Here is a 26510-nt window from a genome sequence, read left to right as displayed (position 1 = left end):
CCAGGCTCTCTGATCTTTTTCTAACTCTTTTTTTTTTTTAAGATTTTTATTGGGGAATTGGGGGATGGGAACAGTGCTGGGGAATTGGGGGAAGGGGAACAGACAAGTTGCTGTCCTTTTGTTCTTCAGCCTAGTTGTGGAGGACGTTGCTTCACTGGCCCAAGTTGGCACCATCATTGCGCTCTTCCCGGGCAAGGTAGATCAGTCGCCGGCTTCTGGACGGCTGCTCACTGTGGCTGCTGGCCGCTCACGCTGGCTGCTGGCTACATACGGTAGCCCATGGCAACCCACTGCCACAGGGGCTGCAGCCTACGCCGTCGCAGGCAACTCACAGCAGCCCAGCTCCAGGTTGAGCTGTTGTTCAGCATCTTAGCTGTAGAGGGCAGTGTCACTGGCCCTCATATGTGGGATCCGAACCGGGGCCCTCTGGCGTCCCAAGCCAGTTCTTAACCATCGCGCCACTCGGCCGGCCCCTAACTCTTTTTTTTTTTAAAAGAAGTAATTGCAAAGGTTTATTGAAAACACTGATGAATTCTGGGCTGTAATTTTAGTTTAATAATCCCATACTCTGAGAAAATTGGGGTAAGATAGAAACATCCAGACAGCAAATTGAGGTAAAAGGAGGCATTTGGGGCAATGGCAAGAGGGAAAACTATTTATGACAAGAATTCCATGATAGAATCTTCTAAATATTCCTCTTAAAAGGGACTGTCCCTCTTGAAATTGGAGGAGGGCAGGGAGTGGGAGGGTTGGGGGGCAGACACATATTTCCAGAAGTAGGACCAACACACCAACTGAATCAACTTGCCCTAACTCTTATTTAACAACATCCTAAATTCCTGTGCCTCTCTTGCTGAACCAAAGGTGACACTTACATGATGTCGCTCTGAGCTTCCCTTATAAGATATGAGATGGTTTAAAATAATTTTTAAACTGTCTATATTAACAAAAAAAAATTAAGAAAATGAGTTCCTCAGGAAGGTTATTCCTCCCTGATTAGTGTCAAGAAAATGTTAAGTGAATAAAACCCACTTTTTCTTGGTGGTCTTTCTTCAATTTGTTACCAGCTCCCACAAAACTTAAGACAGTGAAATGGGGAGACGTCAGAACAGTCCTTATTTAAAGAAAAAAACCACTACTTTTTCATGGGGGAAACAATATAACACTTATGAAGACATAGTAACATAACTGCCTGAAAATATTTCTGAGAAACTAGAATGATTTAAATAACTTCTCACAGCAAGAAAATTTATTGTAAGAAAAAGTACCCATCCAATTTTCTTTCAACAGTTTTCTTAGAGAGACCTGAGCACTCCAAATTAATCAGCTAAATATTTCTAAATTCTTAAGATAGAGCATTATTGTTATTAATGAGCAATTTAGTGTTTGTTCTAGCCTGCATTTTAATTTTAGGTAAAATATTGTGGAATAGAATAGTCTTATGTGCTATGTATTTGTAAGTCTCTTAGGTGAGCTACAATTATGATACTTGATCATATTTCTTATTTGACTTGAAGGATAATTTTATTATATTCAGTTTTAGGATATATATCTTTAGTTTTATTTTCTCACCTATTACTGTGGGCATGTCTGTAATTTATTTTGTACAAGCTTCTTTGTTCAGAATACAATATGTAATTAAACATGGCTTCTTTGGGAAAATAAATCATATAGATTTCAGGAATGTATAATGAGTGAAAATGATCTCGATCTCTCTCTTTCAGTGTGTGTTGTATGATATGATTCTGTACGTACACACACACACACACACACACACACACACACACACACGCACACGTACACACACCAAGCCTTATGGTGTGAAGTGAGGAAAATTTATTAATTTTGCAAAAGCAGTGCACGCTAGTGTAGCTCAGAGGACCCCTAAGTGCTCTTTTCAGATGTTGGGATTTTGTGCAATAGGTAATGGCGAGCCAATTAAGGTTGTTCACAGAGGAGTGAGATCAGAGGTGCTGTAGGAAGATGGTTCTGGGAGGAACTGGAAGTGGAAAAAAGATTTAGAAACCCCAAAATGGCTAGCATGACAGAATTCCTGAAAGTCATAATTATCTTTGCAAAACATTCTGAATCCATGTTATATTAAACTTAAAACAACTAAGAATATAATTTCATGCTAGAAATCCCATCTCATGAAATTCTAGTGTAGACAAGTTGCAGATGCATGAAACATTTAAGAAAAATGTATGGGGCAAACACATTCTGTTGAGAAAACAGAATCCATTAATTATCCTATCTCCTGAAAATCTTAAACGAGAGCCGCCAAGATTTGATTTAAAAAAGAAACCTCAGGCCATCTCTTGGGACATCAGTGTTCTATAGGAGTAAACTTGGAGAACTTTTTATTCTAGTCTTTCTCTTGACAATGTGGGCTTAAGTAGAAGGGAGGCAATAAGAACAAGAAAATAAGAGATGGACAGTGTGATGAAATTGATGAATAATTGCTGGCGGATGATGAGGGGAGAGAACTGCTAAAATACTGATAACTTTGTTATGTAAAAATCCCTTTTAATGAAACCAAAGTTTCCCATTCTGATTTGGAATTGGTGGTAGATCTTGCATGTTTGGTAATCTTTCTTTTAACTTTTCTTCCTTTAAAAGGCAATCACATGCTCATAGGCAACACAGGTAGAGAAATCACTCTTAGAAATCTGTTATCTTATCTCTCAATATCCATGCTGGACTGCTACTGTTGAGAAACATGGAAGCATGTGAGTTAGGCTTTTGGAAGAACCAACCTCCTCTCTTAACCTAAACTGTTCTTAAAGTGTACTCTCTACACTTCTGCATGACATTAATTAATAGACTCTTAATTATGCTTATGCACCTCTATTCTAGTAAGGCAACCAGAGATATACAGCAGAGCTGGAAAACCCCAGTGGTTTATAGTTGACGACACAGCAGCATCAGTAACACTGAGCGATGAGGTATTTCAAGAATGATACAGCCTAATTTTGGTTAAGTCACTGCACAGATAAGTGACTTACTTGGATAAATAGTTCTGTGTTGACCTTAATGATAATTGTGCACAAAACAAATTATAAAAGAATCCCAACAGAAAGTTCTTGGCACAATCTTGGCCAGCTGGCTTGAGCCCTAAGCCTGCTTAAAGAGAAATGTGAAGTCAACTGTCTGTGGTATTTGTGAACTAGAAGAAAGTACCATGTAAGCTTTGGCTCAGCACCTGAAGTTGTAATTTTGTGTGCCGGGTCTATATCTGCAAAGGAAAGTGGCAGCGTGTTTTGATGAGTGAGGAAAAAGAGAGACTTTGCTCTCAGTCCCACGAAGGACTGATGTCGGGAAATCCGTCATCATTTTTTGTAACCCGTCATCAAGTTTCCTAAGGGAAACCCCCGGCTTTGCTTCCCTCCAAATACAACCGTGTCATTGTTAGACGTTGTTATAACAGAGGCTTTAATATGGCTATTAAGCTTATCTCCTGACTTTTAAGGAATAACTGGTCTAAGTGCCTGCACCTCATCATGTAAACTTTTGAGGGCACAAATAGGATGCTAGTTATAAAAAGGCATTGAAAATAAGAATACTATGTATAAGGCAGACGTTATTTGGAATGTTAAGTCATCCTTTGAAACATGGAGTACAACAAGAATTCATTTTAACCCACCTCAAAAAGCAGTAGGTTGTAACTTTCAAAGGAAACTCTCACATGAGATATTAAGATAGAAGGCATCAAGCTTTCTGAGTGATAATCACCTGGGGCCAGTTTGTTTTATTGGAAGGCTGGCTCGGCCACCACTCTGAACTAGATTTCAACCCAGCCCCAAACCGCATAAAATGACAGTGAAAGTAAGTGAAGTAAATGGACTCCTGCTCACTTTCGGAAAAGTGAATTTAAAATCGTATGCATGGGGTGCTGTAGTAGAGAGTCAGGATGCTGCTTCATAATACAGAACTCTGAGGTAACCATACCTAGGATTGAACATTTTTATCTTGGCACATACAAATTTCAGGAAAGGGATTTAGGAAAACTAACTTTTCATATTTGTAAGACACAGAGATGAGATCTGAGGCAAGGTTAAAAGGCTTTTTATTGTATATATACATATACATATATATGCATACAACCATGTATATCTATATAACCATGTAACTACATATGTATATGTGTGTATATATGTGTACACATGAAATAATATAATACATACAAAAGATTTATACATGTGTAAATATGTACATATGTGTATATATGTATGTAGGCATATTTATATGGTATAACAAAGGTAGCACCATGACAATAATCATGTTTTAAAGCAAAATGGAAAAACTTACAAAACCTCTTAGGAATGATGTTTGGGGGACTAGTGAGAGTGTTAGTATATCCATGTAAACCTTTATATTTTCCTTGAAAGCAGAGGCATCTAAGGCAAACCTTTTAAGATATTTCACCACTGTGAAATAATACAATCAGAGTTTCTTAGAAGAAAAGGCTTAGTGTAACCTTAACCTCACATTAAAGTTGTATTTTAGAATAATTTTTTGAAAGAATACATCAAAGCATGTGAAACTGGTGGGTAATTATATTATCATTAGTATACAGTAACACAGCATTATCATGCTGCATAAAATACTACAAGATAAGTATGTTAAGAAGATTTAATTATGTGGATGAGTGAAATAATAGAGGAAAATTGCAAGTTAATTACTTTCCTTAGAGATGTTATTAGGGGTGGCGGTTGCCTAGCACTCTCATGAATCATCCTAAAGAAATATACTGTTGGGCTGCTCTCTTTGGAATTGTTCTGGGGAAACGGGGGAGAACTAGGACGTGCCTGCGTGGATTTTGCAGCGTTCTTTGTTCTCTGTAATGTGCCACTGCCTCTGGAAGCCTTCTGTGACGTCACCTGGAAGACTTGGTTTGTCCCTTCTGCGAACCCCAAGCACTTTGCACATATCCCTGTTTTGCTTCTCAGCCCATGGTGTTTTAATTATTATTCCACGTGTTTGTTTCTCCTTCCAAACTGGGAGCTCTTTAGAGACAATAGCTATGTTTTATTCTTCTCAATCCCTAGCTCAAGGCCTGGCACAGAATAGGTGCTTGATGCAGTTTTGTGGAATGAGTTCAAAGTCTCTTCTCATAGAACTAAAAGGTGGGGGTAGGGGTGGGGGGGGGGGGAAATGGGCCTGAGATCAAGGCTTTCTCATTTTCTTCCTTTCTGGAGCATCTGAAACAATTTCATTATCTTAAAAAGATTTACCTAAAGAGACTCAGCCTGTTGACAAATTCCTCCACTTCTTTATAGTCTCCAAATAAAAAAAGAAAAGCATTTTATTCCTCCTCTTCACATTTCATCTCATTGAAAAATTATCACTTGAAGGGTAGGACTGTTTAGAACAGCAGAATCATCTATGATTCAAGATTTAACATGGAAAAGATCAGTTGTCTTTTGTGGCTGATTTACATTATCTTAAATATTCTAAATATGTTCTTTGAATTTCCCCATTTGCTCTAACATGTTACAGATTTGAGTGAGTGTGGTGGGAAGAAAATAAAAGGGAAATGTTCTATAAAATAGTTGAGCTATTAATAGATGCCTCTCCTCAATGTAAAGTTCTAGGATACTAAGAAAATATATATAATAACTTTCTCTAAAATTATTTTTCTATGCATTGTAGATTTTGGCACCCATCTGTTCTCAAGGGTATATATCTAAATGGTACACACCTAATTAAAAAAAATACTTTAGAGTCAAAAGGGAAGCAGTATCCCACATGTAAACACAGTGTTTAAGAGTTAAGATGACAAAATGAACTTTATTAAAGATTTCATGCCTTTAATCAAGAAAAGCAGAGAATGCATTAAGAATGGAAGCAAACAGAAGTTTGATTCTGAAAATATCTGTTAAGGACCAGTTCCACCTTTGCAGATAATAAAAAAATGAAACAACTGCTTAGAGAAAATCTGTTAGTTTTTTTTTCTTTTTCTTTTTAAAGATTTTATTGTGGAATTGGGGGAGGTGAACAGCATTGGGGAGTTGGGGGAGGGGAACAGACAAGTTGCTGTCCTTTTGTTCTTCAGTCTAGTTGTGGAGGACATCGCTTCCCGGTTGAGGCAGCTCTCTGCCAGCCATTAGACGGCGGCTCACAGCAGCTCATGGTAGCTCACAAAAGCTCACGCCAGCTGCTGGCCAGCCCCACTGCAGCCTACGCCGTCGCCAGTGACTCACAGCAGCCCAGCTCCAGTTTGAGCTGTTGTTCACCATCTTAGCTGTGGAGGACAGTGTCACTATCCCTCATGTGGGATCCGAACCAGGGCTCTGCTGCTCAGAGCTGGTGTCCCAAGCCAACTCATAACCAATGTACCACTTGGCCGGCCCAAATCTGTTAGTTTTGAGAAGAGGAGTGTGGCATGAGAAAAATGGTGTATAAATGACCACCCAGGGAAATAAACCCGATAGAGTGACACTGAGAGTGTAACCTATGGCTATAAGGAAGTAGCATAATTATATTGGAAATTTTCCTCCCTCCTCACCGCTTGTCTCTTGCAGGCTAAAATAAACACCAAGGGTAGCACTTAAGGGCAAAAGAAGAAGAAAATGAGAGCATATTGCCCACCCATACAAACATACTTGTATGCATACAAGGGAGCATTACCTGCAGAGAGGAAAGTGTCACTGGATTGCTTTTGAACTCACCTCTCCTGGTCCCACCTTTCTAAATCCTTGCCTGGCTCATTAACCCGTGTGTGTGTGTGTGTGTGTGTGTGTGTGTGTGTCCGTGTTTGCGTGTGTGTGTGTGGGGGGATAGGGTTTGTGTGCTACAGAGACAGAAACTGAGGTAAAAGCTGAAAGTTAGAGAGTAAGAAAAACACAGAGAATGGGGAGAGGTATTTATTCAGAGATTTTCCCACAATGTATTGATTATATCCCCAGTTGATGCAGCATGAAACAGGCAAGAAAATGAAGTGCACAGTGGTTCAACATTTAAATTTCTAAGCATTGGCTTAAACTTCAGAGATTTATTTTGAGCATCAGGCTTCATGTCACAATTTTTCTAATCATGTTTGGCTTATAGACTTGCATTGGGATTTCATGTCATTTTTCATCTTTAGTTTTTCCAAATATATGAAATGTCCATGATTTGTAGCTAACAAATCTTATGGGATAATGAGACAATGTGGCTAAAAAACACTGCATTGGAAAAAAAGATAAATTGGCACAAAAATGTGTCACATGAAGACCCTTCTCTTGGCTTTTCGTTCCCCACACATTTATTTTATTTAGTGCCCCATATATTTAAGAAGTTCCCAAGAAGAACTTAACCTGATTTATCAATATAGTAATAAATGAGTATCCTTTATTTTATTTGACTTGGTCTCATTCCATTCCTATAGCACAAACTTCGTTTTCATAATTTTATAAAGAAACTGAGACTCATCAAATTTAAGCAACCTGCCTAAAGTGGTGCTATTGTACCACACAGCATTGCTGAACGTCGGTCCTAAGTCATCTGAAGCCTCCAGCTTGGTGTCATGCAGTCTGGGACTTTGGCTAATTCAACTGGTTCTGGGAATGGTCATCATGAACAGATAGTATTGTTTCCACTTAAGCTGATTATAGCTTCAATTTCATATTTTGTTTTCTTTTCCTTTAGTACATTCTGATTGCAAATCTGGAAAGCTCTTTCTCAATACAGATTGCCAGATTTATGCCCTAAAGCAGTTTTTGCATTAGTTTGCAATGTGTGTGCACTTAGTAGGGACCATTGTGAAACCCAGATACTTGGCTCCTTGCTCCCTATTTTAAAAGGGACATAATGTCACAAAGGTGATTTGATGGTGGTGTGGGCATGGAGACATTGTTCCTGAGTGCTTTGATCTTGGAGTTGAGCAGTGTTCTGACCTTTATTTAGAAGCTCTTGTAGTCTTTCCAGGACAGTTTTAGTGAGATGTGGACGAGAGGGCAGAAACTCCTTGGCTATTGATTCTGCTACAAGTGAGAGCTGGGTAGGGCTGATGGGCAGTTACTAGAAGAAAACATTATCTGTAAAACTTTTAAGGCCCAAGACTTCACAGTTTTTTTGCAGTTTCCAACTGCATAAATGAAGTTGCTCTCCATTCTTTGTCTACTTGGCTCCCCTCTTATCTGTTATTTTTGCCAAATCTCAGTGGGGGATAATGGATAGTGGCATTTGTTTGTTGACACAGAGGTAGTGCCTCTCTATGCAGGACCTGTTGACTTGGAAATAAATCCATGGGGACACCCAAAGGTGATAATCATCTTTTCTTGTCAGCTCTGATTCTAGTTTGAAAGATGCACCATGTCACCATTTAGTTACATAGTAGCACCTCCATTACATGCTTGGCTTCAGCAGGGACCTCACTGTTGGTTGCTTACCTTCTATACCATAGCATCCAGCCTCTGAGTCTAAGTCACATTTGGTATAAGGTAATTATGACCGTCTCGTTGCTCCTTGCCCGTGACTTGTCTGGATGGACATGTGGTCTTGTTTTAAAAAATAATTGAATACATACCAAGGATGGCCAAGCAGAAAGTTATAAAGAGCCTGTATCCTTGATGACATCATTGAGCCGCTGATTCAATCTTGGAATGGCTTCTCTCTGGTCTTTTTACTAAGCAATGTCCTTGAGGTTTAAGCCTGCTAGTCAAGTTTTCTGTTACTTGTGGCTAATACTATTCCTAGTTGATGGAATATCCTAAAAGGGATTGTATATTACAGTTCACTTTTCATAACTTTCTATTTCACACTACAGAACTCTTACACTGTAATTAAAAGGACAATTTATTCACATAGCAAATGGCATAATAGAATAACAAAATCAATAAGAGAATGCACTTCAATATTATGTTAAGAAGCTGAATAAGAAATTAATTTAGCAAATACATAATGTATAAGTGTGCCTTATTAGTTCAATGCCACTTATCTTTAATGCATAAAATTATCCAAGCTTAATTATCATCCCCCTATATCATATTAACATCAGTGTCTGTAACAAATTTTGATATGCTGGCATTTGTAGGTCAGTTGAAATATTGATGCCTGCCTAAAGCAAGAAGATATTTCAATGTATTTGAAATAATATAGCAGTGGTGGATACAAACTTGAGAGTGAATTCTGGAAAAGCGGGGGCCCTAATTTAACAGATTATTTCCAGTGCGCAAGGTATCTTCAGCCAAATGGTTGGTAACCCAGGGTATTTGTCCTTTCTTTACTCGACTTAGCTCGCTGGTAAAAACCAAGGGAATAAGAAAATATCCAGAGGCCCTAGGATGATGAGCAGGAGGGAAAAATGTGGGAGGCTGGACTGTGCCATTAAGTAGAAGCTGCTAACTAAGTATTTGAACCTCCTTTATATGTATATTTTTTCAAGGACAGCTTACATATTACTCAGGAATGAAAGGCATCAGCACAGTTCTGCGGCCAGCACATTCCCCTCCTGAAAGAAAGAAAGCCCGTCTTTAAGGGATTATTAGAGGAAGGATATTATTCTCACGGTGACTCAAAGCCAGCTGTGGAGGCCTTCAGTACAGTTTGTGCTTCTGCTCCACTCTCTTCCACCTTTGGCATGCCTACAATTGGATGAAGTGCTTTTCCTGAAATGGCAATCACTACTAAATCCATTAGCTGGAAACCAAAACGTTTCCCTAATTGTTTAAAGTCTCATTGTGAAAAGGAAGTTTCTATTGATTGGAATATGAGGGGAAACAATCCCAAGTTCATCATTCTTCTCCTTTTTATAAACATAGTCAGATGAGACCGACACACCCAGAGTCTTCAGATTTACTTTTCTGAAGATTTTTGTTCTCCACCAGAAGTTTCTAGGCTGGGTTTCTTTGTGCCCAGTCATTCTGTTTTTATTTATTTGGATTTGCTGATCACTTTCTTATGCTATTTTTATTTTCCTTTGGGCCTGTCTTATATGCTTTTCATCTTTGCCTTGTCTTCAGAATTTTTATTAATTTCCAATTAACACCAGATCTTTGAACAATTACTCTATCTTTTAAAAAGTTAGCTGGCTGGACCCTGCTCCCAGAATACTGCACTTCCTTTCCTCTCTTCTCCAAGAGACATCTCAGCTACTCCCAAGCACTCACTTTCATCCATTGCTCAATATTTGGAATCTTGATGATGGTACTCATTTCTTTGGCCATTGTCCTTAGCTGTGTATCCCGTTTCTAGAACAGCGCCTTATACTCACTGGCTAGTGCTTAATAGTTCTTGAATGAGTGAATAAATTCAGCTGTTTTTCTTTAATCTCATCAAAATCTCACTTTGACCATTAAGTCCACCCACATAAAACGCCAGTCAAAATGAGGACTTTTGCTGTGGTTAGACAGCATCTTATTTGGCCTAAACTCAGACTCTTTGATAAATCTTTGCTCCTGTCCTCAATGAACTGGGAATGTTAGACAATTTCTGAGCACAGAGGAAAAAATGCTTTCCACTTAAGATTTCTTATAATATGATATAGCATAAATCCCAGCAAATATGACATTACCAATTAATATGCTTTATAACGTTGATATTTCTAAAAAGGAGCAACAGACAGATATTATTAAACCTTTCATTTCATAGAGTCTAGCTATATTATTCGCATTAAAGGAAATTCCATCCTTCTTATAGAAAACTTAAAATAGAAGACTGCTAGTTCAGAATGTTTTAACAGGTATAATGAAAATTATGGATCGGCTAAAGACTGGATTTAATCAGATCGTAATAGTATACTTGGCAGGCAATATTTAATTTCTCTTTAGCTCATTAATTATACATATTACTGCATTGAGGAAAATTGCTGCATGGATTTGATAATAGAAAATTGAGTTACATGAAAATCATGATAAAGTTTAGAATATGGAACAGCAAGTTTGTACCCCTTTTCTGTGATGTTGACATTCGGGTATTGTCAGTTCCCTAAATGCTAAATTATGTGGTGACCTTGCTGCCAAAATACTTGAAAGAACAATAAATAGAGGTGGATTTACTGATTCCAATTTGGCAGTAGTTTCATGGGAACAAGGATAGCCTATTATGAAGTTTCTAATAGTAAAAATCCGAAGGAATTTCAGTGTAATCTTCAGGTTTTAAATAATGCTTACTGTTGAACTAAGATACTATGTGGCCCTGTGATTGTGTTTGAATTTTGTGCACTGAATAATTCTTTAGCATAATAAATCTAGAGAGATAAATAAGCTATTGTATCTTTTTAGCTATTTTCTAGAAACAACCCCTAGAAACTAGTGGAAAGATTTACCAAAAGATTAACGAAATGTAGTTTGGTCCAATTGTGTGGTTAGAATTCTACGGTAGGTGCCTTGAATGACACTTTTGTGTCCAGTTTTCTTCGTGTTAGCAATGAGAAATGCTATGCAGAACTTCCAGACTCAGTACTGGGGCCAACAGGCCAAAATGGAGAATTGCTCCCTTGCTTTGTTTGATCCAAGCTATCTGGGGCTCTAGAAACCAATCTTTCTATTAAATTTGTTTACTTATGTTCCATATTTGTTTGTACTACTTACCCATGATGTGGCAGTTTTCCCTGAGGGCAAAGGCTGTTTGGCTTAGTCCAGATAACCCAAGCAGAAAGCGGGTAGGGTTACTAGGTTCTCTGTATTGAACTGGACAAGCTGGTAGTTTAACTTTCAGTCTGGTAAAATCAAAAGGAAAAAACTAGATATACCAAGGTGGATTTAAAAACATTGTCAAAATTTTCTTCTTAAGGCTCTTAGGACAGAAACGGCATTTTGCGTTGCAGCTGACCACGTCTGTGTCCTGGGAGCAATTCCTTTGTGAACACTCTCGGTCATGCAGGTGTGAGTCAAGTCAAACTAGGTGGTGTGTATGGAGTCCTTACTAAGTACTGGCACTGTTCTAAATGGTTGTAACTCGTTTAAGCCTCATGTGGTATAGGTACTAATATTGTCTCTATTCTGCAAATGAAAAAACTGAGGCACGAATCACATAGTGGAAGTGGTGGGCCGGGCATTTGAAATCAAGAAGGCAGGCTACAGAGCATATACTAATAGACTACCTTACGTGCTCCTCATATGTCTTGGAGTGGCTCCCAGTCATGCCAAGGGAATCTCAAAGCATCTGTTTCAGACAAGGATTTTGAACATTATGTTTTATAACATAAAAAAATACTATCCCCTGGAGGAGGCTATGTCTTTTCAGAAACTGTATGTATGTATGTATGCATAAAGGTATATGCAGTCTAATTTATTTACGGTGGTAAGCAGAATAATGGCTACCCAATTGTGTCTATGTCCTAATTGCTGGAGCCTGTGGATATCTTGTTACATGGCAAAGGGGAATTAAGGCTGCAGCTGGAAGCAAGATTTCTAATCAGCTGACCTTAAAATTGGGAGATTATCCTGAATTATTCAGGTGGGCTCAATAATTTACAAGAGTCCTTAAAAGTGGAATTGGGAGTCAGAAGAGTCAGTGTTAGAATCATGAAATATGAGAAAGACTTGACCAGCCATTGCAGGCTTTACAGATGGACGGGACCACGGCACTAGAATTGTGGGTGTATTCTAGAAGCTGTAAAAGACAAGGAAGTGGGTTATTCCCTTAGTTTCCAAAATGGGTTGCAACCCTGCTACATTTTGACTTTAGCCCAGGGAGACCTGTGCCAGACGTCTGACGTACGGTACTGTAAGATAATAAATTTGTGTTGTTTTAAGCCACTAAGTTTGTGGTACGTTTTTACAGTGACAATAGGAAACTAATACACTTATTTGTTACTATAAGTGAGGAGCTGGCAGTTTCTCGGTTGCATTGGGAAATTGGGCTTGGAGAGCTTTGTCACTGAGAAGAGACAAAAAAAAATAGTTTCTATGTCAAGGAGGAACTGACCTGATAATTTTTTTATTCAGAAGTTAATTCTAAATTTATTGAGATTATGTCAGTGTTGTGTGATGTTGCCATCCTCAGAGGCATCTCTGATACTAATTCCTCTATGTGCTTCTAGAGGTATTTCACATCTATATGAGCATACACTTATTTATAGTCTTTTTTCTTAAAGAACACTAAAATTCTAGACACACTGCACCTTTGCATTGATATCATAAATTCAAAAAAATGTTCATGGTAGTGAACAACAAGCAAAACAGAATGTGAATGGAATGGGTGGGAAGGGAAATAGGCATGATATCCCATAGCTCATATAGGCACTCCATCTAGGAACATATCTAGGGCAAAACAATAGGGGAGGGTATATCGTTCACACAAAATGAGTATTTAAAATGTTTACTTAATGAACTAATGCATAAATCTTAGATAGCTAGGCTAGGCAGCCAGGCTAAGATCCCATAGATTCCTAGGCTGTGAGCTCCTTGCAGAAATTTGTGAGGAAGAGACCATACATACCTGGGATCTGAGTTCTGATGGAAACATGGCTCTTATATCTTAGAGTTTAGATCTTTGAAACCTGGATGGAAATGGTAGAAGGCGAAGGCAAAACCAACATGTCATTTCAACATTGCAAGAGTTATCTCTGTGAGCTGGAGACTTGAATACACCTTTAGCAGAAAGAGCTCTTTTGTTAGGGAAACCACATATGGGGTAATTGGTTTTATGATTGCAGAGGTTAGTCCATAATTACATAAATGTATGTTTGAGAGTTGTAGCTCTCTGTAACTAAACTGGTCTATGCAACAATGTTGAAAGGTGTATATGCTCTAGCCAGAGCTGCATCTTTGTAGACACTGTACCTTTTAGATAATTGCTTGTCCCACGTGGGAAATCGTTACTACTGATATAAAAACAGTTACCTATTCTTATGGAAATACTTTGTGTGTGTGTGTGTGTGTGTGTGTGTGTGTGTGTGTGTTCATTTCCCCCAAGTGAGTTAAGTGATAGTAGGTGATAATGAGGTTAAGTATTATAGGTGATCACAGCTGAGTTTTGGAATGGTTGGAGATGGGAAGGAAGATGCCATGCCCAGTGTATTGGATTGGCTTAGATAAGTGATGGCTTTTGTAGGACTTTGGATACAGCAGTATTGCTTCAAGTTCCAGGTGACAATATACAGCTTAAGATTGGGGAGAGGGCTTTCATCCTCCATTTGGCATAGACTCAGCAGCTTCCTTTTTGTCATCGGAGGATGGGAGACAGCATCGTTGGCATGGACATTTGCATTTTCACAATAGGCATCATCAGCAGAGGCAGCTGGGGATTTCTTCAGGAAGCTTTGTAAGCATGGTCACAATACATACACTCCCACGCCATCATAGTTATGTATATTCTGTCTTTTACACAAACTGAGGTGTACTAGACATACCGCTTTGTCCCCTTGTACATTGTTTTATATCTTAAAAGGAGTTGTCAGCAAAATAAAAAGTGTTTGAGAGTTGATAATGATAATGTCAATAATTAACATTTATTGAGCAATTAATTTCTACAATTGCCCAACAGAGGTTCATAGATAGCTCACAGAGTAAGGAGCTTGTTGTCTGTAGACGTTTTCAGGCAGAGGTCATTTGCCCCAGATGTTGTAGAGAAGATTCTTACTTTGGGGGATAGTCAGGACAGGTGATTGCCAAGTCTTTTCCAAGTATAAACACTTAGGATCCCACCAGTTATTGATCAAGTGCAGGGTTGGGTATTTGGAGTGTTCAGTCAATCTTGCTAGGGACTTTTTTTATCTGAACAAAAGAAGCCCAACTTGGAATGTGAGCCGGAACCCCCTGACATCTGAACAGCAAGCAGCTTCTGCAGCTAGAATGAACATCAGTCTTCACATACAGGCAAGGAAGAGGAGACTGTTTTTTTTTGTCAGCCACATCCGCACACATGAGATAGCGATCACCATCTGTGGTGCAGTCTTTAAATATAAATGAGCTTCCTGCTGAGGCCTCAGAGGCACTCTTTGGGTGAGCCCCATCTGCTGTGCTCGGTGACTCTCACCCAGAGACTATGCCAATCTGTGTCAGTGTCTGAGTGGCCCAAGCACTTCCTTCCTACCCAAGATTGTGAGCGCCTTCAGGGCAAGGGTCAGGCCTTAGGACTCTCTGTAAGTTTGCCTTACTTAAATGCTGGCTGAATGAATTCCAGGTATGAGCCAGCCTGGAGAATTGGTGAAGAGTCTGACCTTGGTTTCTGCTGTTGATCACACTCACCCTCCTTGTCCAGGATGACACTGACAGGTACTAACAAGGCCCTGTGACCTGTTAGTAAAAAATATTCAGCTGGACACGAATACTCTAGTTGCCTTGTTTCAAGCCTCAGAGCAGCAGTAATTTGATTAATAAAGCCAGTGGTTATTTAAAGTGCCAAAGACTTTCTTTGGGGGAGGGCTTGTCTCTTTTACTGACTTTTGTAGGGCTCCCCCTGTGCTTTTGCTTGTTATTTTAATTAATTAATTAATTAATTAATTGCTTTTGCTTTTTATGCTGTAGAGTACTGTTCATGCAAACTTCTCCAGCAGAACCTCCAACCTCTGGTTCTCATCTAATTTTACCCATTTCTCTGTGCATTCTCTTAGGGTCTTGCTCTCTGATGTTGGCTCATCAATAAATGTATCAGTACCATGGTGCTGAAGTCTGGAAATTCAACTGGCATTTCAATAGAGACTTGGTGGAAATAGGGAATTGACCCAAAAGAGAGGGGGCATTCTGGGACATTTCTGACCTTTCTCGTATCATGTCCCTGTTTGGACCTGGATTCAGAATTCCATTATCAGAGGCAGCCCAGAGTAGCTGAATCCCTCTCTCTAAACATCTTCCATTTTATAGGCTTTCCAAGGGAGAAACCGCCAGATGATGAGCAATTCCCTGAAACCAGATAGAAATTGAAGATAGTAAAATTATTCCCTCTCCTCCCACCACAGGCTGGGAGTTTATTTAAAAAATATATATATATATACAGCAGGAGACTAATTGTGAATGAAATAAAAGACATCAAAAGAATCTTCCTAATTAGCTTAAATACTGATCATTACCAACAGAAAATGAGTCAGCCTAAAAGCACATGTAATTGTAGTCTTCCTGTGTTGTGGGAAGCCTTGAGATTGGAGAACTGTGTTATGAGAGAAGGAAAGGACAGGTCATGGTGTGAGCCGTCATTAACGAAGAGATGGTTTTGCCATCACTGATGGTGGCATATGACATTTGCTTGAGTGAATGCAAAGCTCTTGATACCCGGGAGGCTGGCAGTCTTCACCACACAGCCTATACACGAGTGGCAAACATCATATTCCTATTCCTGTTGACACATGAGAAATGGAGGAACTGGAAATTATAACTAGAAGTTAAGTGAAACATTGAAGTTGAGGGCTGACTACAGGCAAAATTGAGAAAGACCTTGGTGTCCTGTTTCTTTAGCTGTGCTCTTTTCCTCCCTCCTTGATGTGTATTTTTTTTTCCATCCTGCCACCTGTTGGCAGCTCAGCGGCATATCAGCTCGGGCTGGGCATCGAACCGCTGTTGCTCAGAGCTTGCACTCTTGAGTGAGCTCTTAACCAACTGAACCACTCTGCTGGCCCCTTGATGCTTCTTTCCGATGGCACAGTTCTATTAAAACTTTTCTTTGGCAAAAGCCTGTTGTCAGACATTTATGCCTCTGTGTGATTGTTAATAATGGTCTCCCTTTTAGAGGTTACTTCACTATTAATTCTTATCTCTTTATCATGACACAAAAACTTTCAAAGGGGCTCTCCTAAACTCTAAATTCCCAAAGGTCTTACAGGTATCAATAGTTAGCATGAATCTGGTAGAGGAAGAAGGAAGATAGAAACAAAATCTTTCCTGGTGCCCCTGAAATCCCATCACACCTGCTCTGTGTAAGGTGCAATATTGAAGAACTGGTGAAGTAGCAAAGAATAACTTAAGTTCTTCCGATGATACAAGTATGAAAAGCTGATTTATAAGTTAACCAAAAGGGATCTTTTCATGGAGTATATATTATGAGAAATTACTTGAGAAATATGTGATGACCAGTTTGGGGATTACTGGTTAATAAAATTGGTCTCAGTTCAATCAAAATGCAATAAACAAAACCAATTTGTATGTGATCACATATTAAAATATCCCTAATTATATGGCCTTAGGTAGTGGTTCTTAATCTTACTAGTATCTTGAACTTTTGGGCTGTCTTATGAGATCTATAAGTCTCTTTGCAGAATAAAATTTTTTTTTTAAAGATTTTTATTGGGGAATTGGGGGGATGGGAACAGTGCTGGGGAATTGGGGGAAGGGGAAGAGACAAGTTGCTGTCCTTTTGTTCTTCAGTCTAGTTGTGGAGGACGTTGCTTCACTGGCCCAAGCTGGCACCATCATTGCGCTCTTCCCAGGTGAGGCAGATCAGTCGCCGGCTTCTGGACGGCCGCTCACTGCGGCTGCTGGCCGCTCACGCTGGCTGCTGGCTATATACGGTAGCCCATGGCAACCCACTGCCACAGGGGCTGCAGCCTACGTCGTCGTCGGCGACTCATGGCAGCCCAGCTCCAGGTTGAGCTGTTGTTCAGCATCTTAGTTGTGGAGGGCAGTGTCACTGGCCCTCATATGTGGGATCCGAACTGGGGCCTTCTGGCGTCCCAAGCCAGTTCTTAACCATCACGCCACTCGGCCGGCCCCAGAATAAAATTTTTAATACAAAGAAGCAAACAGTAAAAATTTCAAACAAAACCAATAATAGTGAAAGATACTGATCAATAATTTTGAAGATTTGTGATATATGTTTTATTAATCCATTGAAAACAAGATCTAGTACACAGACTTAATGATCACATCATGTCACAGTAGTGATGAGCACAAATAATATTTCCAGGTATTTGCAACAATTATACCATGATATTAAAATATTTGTGATTCCCAGTGGAGATGAAGTCACAGGTACCCTATTACCTGTGGCTACTAGTGGCTACTAGTCCACATTTATAATAGAAGGAAATGCTATGTTCAATTAGAGGTTAATGTAAGGTTTGAAGTGGCCTTACTGGCTTAACAGCCTGTCACCTGTTTGAGTTGTACGGTGTTGGAGAGGAAACACAGCCTTTGAATCACAGCTCTGAGTTCAAGCCTCCATAAAGACCTTACTTCCAGAGTGACCCAGCTATTTCACTTGACATTGTGGAATTTCGTTTGCTTATTTCTAAACGAGGGACTATTGAATTCTGCATGAAGTTGTTGAGCAGACTACATGATATAATGTGTATTCGACATCTAGTGCAATGCTTGTCATGAAGTGGGAACTCAGCAAGTAACAACTTGCTCTGGGCGTTTTTTACCCCAACAGTCAAAAGGGGCACAGGAAGTAGGTAAGTTAATTATTGTAAAGTTCGGTCTTGCTCTAAGATCCTAATTCTAGGTAATTTGCTGCCTGAGACAAGGTAGCATACTTTAGTTTCAAAAGAATTTGAGAAGGAAAATACATTGGAAAATGTATTCTTTTTTATGCATATCCAAACCAAGCCATAAATCTAGCTGTCTAAAATTTCAAGTCTTTACGCATCCAACTGGTTCTCAGGAATTAAATATCAAAAGGTAAAGTTCCAGTGAAATAAGATAACATTTTAGGATTTGTAATGCAGGCTTTTCTGCTTTATGGTAAAATGAAGATTTTAATTGAGTCCTCATCTCCTCCCATGCAGAACTGAGAAGGGTGACTGCTTGAGCCATGCTGAAGGAAAGGATAAAAACCCCGTCTGCACATGAGTCTTACCCACTCCCCTGCCCAAGAGTCAGAAACAAAGCAGGTACTGGACACAACGGCCAACTTCAGGTGCTTTGCTGACATACCTAATATAAGTTAATGGAGAAGGAATTTCACTTTTTATTTCCCCAGTGAGATCTTTGTTGAATTTTGGCTTCTTTTGCTGTCAAGAAGTTATTGGATTTTGAAATTTTTATTGTTAAATCTTCTAGATATCTAATCACTAATTGTCAGATATCATAGAATCTACTAAAACTTATTTGAATTTCACAATTTAAAAATCATAACTTAAAAATATATATGTAACTTGTAGTCTAGTGCAATAAGGCGTAAGTATTCCATTTAAGGAAACTTGGAATTTCTATTTTCAAATTTGGGAAGCTACAGTCAAGGTTACTTAAGAAGCAGGACCCAGTGTATTACCATTACCTATGGCTGTCCACATAGAAATTTATAGGCATGGGGAAGGCTATAGATCACACCAGCTCCATCCTCTTCTATAATATAATGTCCCATGCCGACATTGAGAAACCTGGCTCCCACCCCCTCTTATCCATTTATTTATGGTTCAATTATAGGACACGTGCGCAGGAGAATCAAAATTGTTATTCCTTACCCTTGTACTCTTGTGGGAGATAGCTTTACCAATTATAATACAGTGCTTGTAAGCAGTTCCTTTGGCCTTTGGTCTTACAGGCTCCACTGCTTCTAAATTTACTTAGATCAACACCTTTCCCCTTCTCTTCCCCTTCAGTGAGGCTATTTCATATATTTGTAACACGGTTAGATTCTCTTGTCAAAATCTGATTCCTTCCTGAAATCCCCAGACCTTCTAAATGGTTTAAAAAATTTTTTGTATACATCAAGGTTCACTCTTCATTCTATAAAGTTCTATGGGTTTTGACAAATGCATAATGCCATGTATCTACCATGACAGTATCATACAGAATATTTTACTGCCTGACCAATCCCCAATGTATGTCATCTATTGAGTCCTCTCTTTCTCCCTCTGCAAACCTGGCAACCAGTGATATTTTTACTGTTTACTGTCCAGAATGTCTTACAATTGATATCATATAGTATGATATAGTAAAAGAGGTCCAAAATCCACACTTTTCTAACTATACCTCCAACCACAATTTTCTAAAGATCATCTTGTCATTTACAAACATTTGATGTAAAGAGATTAAAAAATTAAAGTACACTTTATTTAAATTTTTTGAGTCTAGAGAAATAACTAGAAGTATGCTGCTAATTTATTTTTCAAAATTAGTAAGATAAATTTAAATATGTATTTTTCTCTTTTCTAGTTCAGCTTTTCTAATTCTTGTTTCCCCCACCCCCAAAAGAACTGAGGTTTAGGTTGTGCTAAAAGGAACTTTAAAATTGCAAGTAGTAAAATTGATCTAGGTTAGGATCTCCAACTTATTTGGCCATCAATAAACAATAGGAGGTATAATTTCTTGGCAGAGCACAAATGAGGTATAATTGTACACTTCGAATAAGGTGGACAGCAAAAAAAATGTCACTGATCTCTGTGACATCCACATTACCAAATGTAATGAACGCACCTCTGCCTTCATCTTCCCTGATTTCTCAGCCGTGCTGGTCACATGGATACTCCTCACTCCCAGAAACCTTCACCTCTGTTAGCTTCAAGCCCCTACATTCTCCCATTTCCTTCTGCCTTCCTGCCACTCCTTCTTAAGAGGATCTTAAGGCCCTTAAAATTCAGCTCTAGGTACCATTCTCTTTTATTGCTGTCTCTCAATCTGAACCTTTAAATGAGTTCTAAATGTTTGTTATAAGACCCCAGCTTGACCTCTCTCTTGATCTTATTTTCTACATGTCTTAAAGCTTTAGATACTGAATTATTCTGAAAAGTAAAAGAGGCCATATTTCAAAGGAACAGGACAAGTTTTAAGCTCTGTTTATTTTCTTGCAGTGGCCTTTCAAGTGAATTCTTATGCCTCAATTAACTTAGATATTTCCTACAGGAAATATCTATGCAATTCTGAGTTTTTATCAGGAAGTTATATCCACTTATCATTGTTTTTCAACTTCCTTCTTGTGCTATGAATTAGCTGTAAACATGCTGAAAGGAATCATCTGCTGATATGCTTCTGGCCAAAAATATTTGTTTTGGCCAGTTCCAGGAATTCTGTCAATAAGGTCGTTGGAAATACTGGTTACTTTATGTCCTGGACAGGTGGCCTTTTCACTGTCTATTAATTCACAGCATTTAGGTAGCTGTCTACTAGAACAGTGTTTTCAACCTTGGCTGCCAATTACACGGGGAGCTTTTTACAAATTTATTTATTTTATGAGTTTCAGGTGTACAAAACAACATAGTGATTAGACATTTATATACCTCACAAAGTGATAACCACAATAAGCCTATTACCATCTGACACTGTACATAGTTATTATATTATTGACTATATTCCCTTTGCTGTACTTTATATCCCATGACTATTTTAAAAATTGTAGTTGACATTTTATATTATTTCATATTACTTTCAGGTGTACAGTGTAGTGATTAGACATTTATATAATCTATGAAGTGATCCTCCTGATAAATCTAGTGCCCATCTGACACTATACATGGTTTTTACAATATTATTGACGCTATTCCCCATACTGTACTTTACATCCCTGTGACTATTTTGTAACTACCAATTTGTACTTCTTAATCCATGGAGAAGTTTTTAAATGTACTAATGTTTGGTTCCTGAGACATTCCTATTCAACTGACCCTGAGTGGTGTCCCGGCAGAGTTATTTTTTCCAAGATCTTTAGGTGATAGCAACATGAGGCTAAGTTTGAGAACCAATGACATCTGTACTAGAACAAATGATCTTTGCATCCATTGAACATGGTATTCAATTCTCCCTCATTACTCTCAGCTGAGAGATCTTGGGAATATTGCTTAAACTTTCTGAGCCCATTTCCTCCTCCATAATGTAGGACAAATAGTGTCAACACCACCAAACTTTGTTTTGAAGAGTATATAGTTTAATGCAATGTGTCTATCACTTTATAGGATTTAATAAGGGTTTAACTCCAAGTACAACCATTCTTTATTACTGTCTGTTTTATTTTTTAATCCCTGGTGACTTTATTTTTTAATTTTTTTAATGTTTTTACCACTAGTATCACTTTCTTTTGCTCACCTAAAATTTAAATATATACCCACATTAGCATTTTACATCCTGTTATTGTTGATGATAATAGCCATGAAAAAGACATGGTTCAAAAGTCAAGAAACAGCATCTCGTGTCAGCTGTGCTTCCCTCACTTAGTTCTTACTATCTTTATATTGCATGCTTGATCACTAACCTCAGCTTTGATTCACTACTGGGTCCTTCCTTTTACTTATTTATTTATTTTTTATTTTTATTTATTTATTTTTAGCTGAGCCATCCTGCCACCTGTTGGCAGCTCAGCAGCAGCTCAGTGGCAGCTCAGCTAGAGCCAGGAATTGAACCGGTGACCCTGTTGCTCAGAGCTCGCACTCTTGAGCAAGCTCTTAACCAACTGAGACACTCGGCCAGCCCTTATACCCTCTTTCTTTAGAATCAACCCATTGAACATGCCTGGTTTCAATCTTGTTATGCTCACCTTATGGCTGGGCACACATAGGTGGTGATGGTGATGATGATTATGATGAGGATGATAACTGGGATGTTGTTTCCAGGATCCTTGACTGAAATCACAATATGAACTAGAGTCCATTCACATGGCCTAGGTGGGAGATCATGAGTTACATAGCACCTTTCTCCATAGGCTAAGTTTTATGAATGTTTTTAAATTCCTCTTTTTGGCTGAATAAAGAGCCAGACAAAAATCTATTTTCTCAGCAATTTTGTGGCAGCTTATGAGATAATTTTTCAATGAGATTGTCCTGAGTTCATGAATAAGTCACTGATAAGCTATTGATAATCACACAAATTATTTTGAAAATGCCACTTTAGCTTTTGTTTTCAGCCCAGTATCACTGAACCACAGAACACTTTTTATGTTGAAATTGTAATTGAAAACATTTTTAGGCTGCAATCAATGTGGATATAATGTCATCTCATTACATAAAAACTGAAAAACTAGATATAAAGTTGAAATTAATAGGGGAAAGGAAGATATAATCAATATTTTATTCACATACTGGTGATTTATTTTGTTGTTATAGACAATGTACTCTTCAGAAGTATTTTAATCCATAAAGGGCCATCTTGAATCCATTTGTGAAGTGTTCAATTTGAAAAAAACAGAACAATTCAGCAGTAATATATACTCCCAAAGCAAATATCATTAAAAAAGATCAATACCTCATCTTCAACATAGAGAATGCAGCATGCTGTACTTTACTCAGCAAAACACAATTATTTTCCCCGAAAAGCTGCAGATCAAACAGTTCAGTGACTTGGTAGTCTTTACAACAGCTAAATAATAACAAGGAAATGAGGGGAAAAGTGTTTCTTTAAAAAGAAAGCCAAAGATCTGAAGATGACCTGGTTGAGCACTTTTTGGTTGTGATTTAGAAATGACTGGTGAGAAAATAGTGTAAACATCCATATTAATTCGTCTTTGTTTTCCAGGGAATTAAAAAGAGAAGGAAGCAAGGAGATCTTGGAGAAGATAACCAAATTCCATGATGTACCAAATATTATCCTGTGCATGATAAACTGGGAAGTAATTTATTACTTGAAAGAAGGATGCAGATGAGTTAGGAATGCATCAACAAATTGATGCTGAACATAAAGGAAATGCTGTTAACATATAAATATGTAAATAATGCCCCTGTCTTCTTTGGGACAAAGTTTCAATTTCCTTTTTCTGCTAATATGATTCCAGAGATTGTGGGGGAAGCAAAAATGGTTTGCATTTTAGGGCATTTGGATAAACTAAGTCAATGAAATAATTTAAGACAGGTAGCTAGAAGGAGGCTGATGAACTATGAAGTGGCTGCCATGTAAATGTACACTTTCTGATGACTTCATAAGAGCTTGTTTGTTGGCCTTCCCCAACCAAACTGTCAGGTCTCTGAGGTCAGAAAACTTGGTGAATTGTTGAATACACTCTGAGAGAATTATTATCTCTGAATTCACTCCAAAGCTTTGTTTTGCTTTGAATCACTTTAAGCAAATTCAGTATAATAAAAACATGGATTTACACAATAGCTTAATAATTTTGGGATGTTCTATCCTAGATTCTGACAGGTGAAACTGGACATGGGAAGGATAGGATTGTAATTACATCCAGGCAAATTGATATAAAATGAGTCTGAAGTAAGGTATAAAACTGGATACCAAGTCAAAAGGTAGGCAGGACAGATAGCACACAAATACCTTTGGTCGAAACTAAGCCCAAGATCTGGGGCAGGTGACTCATAGAGATTCAAAGGTCAAGCAATTAACCCAGGTGCAGCTGGAAGGCAGCCAGCAGGGATCAGCCACATCGTTTCTAGAAGATAGGGATAAAGGGTAGAAGACCTGGACTTTGAGGAAGTAGAATATCAAGCAGAGACATGGAAAAGTAGGCAGTAGCTAAGACTGAATACCAGGGACATGGAAAACTAGAATCTAGTAGGCTGCGTCCCACAGTGCCATGGGCCATCAGTGAGAATGGCTCAACAGTGACTCAGAGAGCTGTGGGTAACCAGGACACCTTAGAGTGCCAGGCTTCAGGCCAGGACAATGCCTGCGACAGAGCAGTTTAATCATTCAATAGCAGATGCTTGAGTATCACCAGCGTAGGAAGTCAGGCATATGATTACAGGGGTTATCTGTCTACCCTAATGCAGAATTTCAAATATGTGAGATTTGGTTTTGTCAAAAGCTGTCCTGTTTAAAATTTTAGGAGCACATTTTTTTGAATAAAGTGTCTTAAGGATTTTTCCCCCCTTTAATGTAGTCAGTGAAAAATGTATTGGTTGCATATTATGACTCACGTAATAAGCCATGTTCTGGGGATATAGGGATGCATGTGACCTGATCCTTTCTTTTAGAAGCAGACACATGGCAGAACTGATACATAAAATATCAAGTGGTTAGTACAAGGGGGATATGCACAGGGTATTGTGGGGTACAGCTTGGGAAGAGGAAGCTGGATGAGGCTTCCTGGAATGAGGCAGCTGCAATCTGAAGTGTAATGGGTGAGTAAAATTTACTCATATAGATAGGCAGGGGCATGGGGTCAGTGCAAAATGGAGAAGAGGTCATTCTAGCTGGGAGAACTGCAAGGCCAATGGAGGAGGTGAGAGGTGGTAAGTAGTTAAGGCAAGAACTGGCGAGGAGTGGCAGAAAATAAAGACTAGAAAGGTAAGCAGGGGTTGAATCCTGAAGGGGCTTGTGTACAAGCATAAGGAACCTCAGTGTCATTCTTTAGGTAATGAAGAGTCACTGAAGAACTTTAAGCAGAGTGACAAGGTCAGATTTGCCACTGAGATAACTTACTCTGGTAACAGTGGAGGAAGCCTGTTGTGAGGCCGCTGTAGTGAGAGACGGTGAAGGCCTCAGCTAGAGCAGTGGTATTTTACTTTCGGAAAGAGGAGAATAGATCTACTTGTAATGAAGCACATGTGGAGATATGACTTTAAAATACTTGGAGGGGAGGGAATTTATCTTTAAAGTTTGTTGGCAAGAAGGACATACAAATGTAAAAAATGCATTGAATTGTACACGTAAGATCTGTGCACGCCATTGTATGTAAGTTGTACCTTAATATATTAAAAAAAAAGAAATAAAGAAGATTGCTAGAAGCCTTGTTTCTAGCAAAGGAGAGGCTAATAATGTTTGGGGGGAAGTTTAATTTTTCTAGGAAAACTACAAGCAAAGGACCTCTCCCACTCAGATTTCTCCAGAAAGAAGAGTCTGAGCACTTCTGGGCAGTGCTTAACTGGGGACTGTTAATGCAGTGCAGAAGTGAGAAAAAGGGCTAGTGAAGCAAATGAGGAAGGAAACCCATACAAAGAAGTATTATCAAGTTGGAACCACTATGGTAGACTTAACAAAGCTAACCTATTCTACAATCCTTGTAAGTATCACTGTCTATGCACAATTCAAATGATATAACTGCAACATAAACCAATACTTCACATCCAACCTATATCTTATTTGAATAAATCACAAGTTAAAAACAACTCAGACTTTTTGCTTGCACATCAATTCAAATAACACTGAAAATATTACTATCTATGTATTTCTCCCACATTAACAGCTAAAATATTTTACTCTAAGTTTATGTGGTTGCAAATAATGTTGTTTCTGGCCAATTGTAAATGTTAACATTAAAACAAACAATCAAATCACTTTAAAATATTTTCAGTGAAATCTTAATAGCAATTCAATGCCACATTTTAAAATATGTGAACAAGATAATTTTAATAGAAATTTTATGCCATTCCTTTTCTTTTTGACCTCATTTTCATTGGATTTTCCCCACAAATTTTAATCTAATGTAATTTTTTATACTAGAATGTCTTATACTGATCACATACACTTTGCTAAAACTATGTATATAAATTGAAATTTGAAATTAAAATTTGTTTATGGTGTCTCTAATAAAAAATGTATTCTCAATAGATTTAACTTATTATCATTATGACACAAAGCAACTTATTTTTCAAATTTTTATAGTTACATAATTATATTTATAAACATAAAAGTAAACTTTATATGAAAAAGGGTCATGTAAATATATACCCGGGGTGCCAAAAAAATGTACACAAGCAGAGACTTTGGTCAACGTTGCTCAAGCAGTAGTTTGGACCATAATCAGAAGTGTCTGGATGCTGATGGTAACCACTTTGAGCACCTCTTGTAATTGCAGAAGTCAAACGTGACTTGTATTCATCTTTTGTTATT

Source organism: Hipposideros armiger, unplaced genomic scaffold (genome assembly GCF_001890085.2).
Source record: "Hipposideros armiger isolate ML-2016 unplaced genomic scaffold, ASM189008v1 scaffold_1056, whole genome shotgun sequence".
Classification (NCBI taxonomy): Eukaryota; Metazoa; Chordata; class Mammalia; order Chiroptera; family Hipposideridae; genus Hipposideros; species Hipposideros armiger.
The sequence above is the reverse complement of the archived record's forward strand: the minus strand, read 5'-3'. Positions refer to the sequence as shown.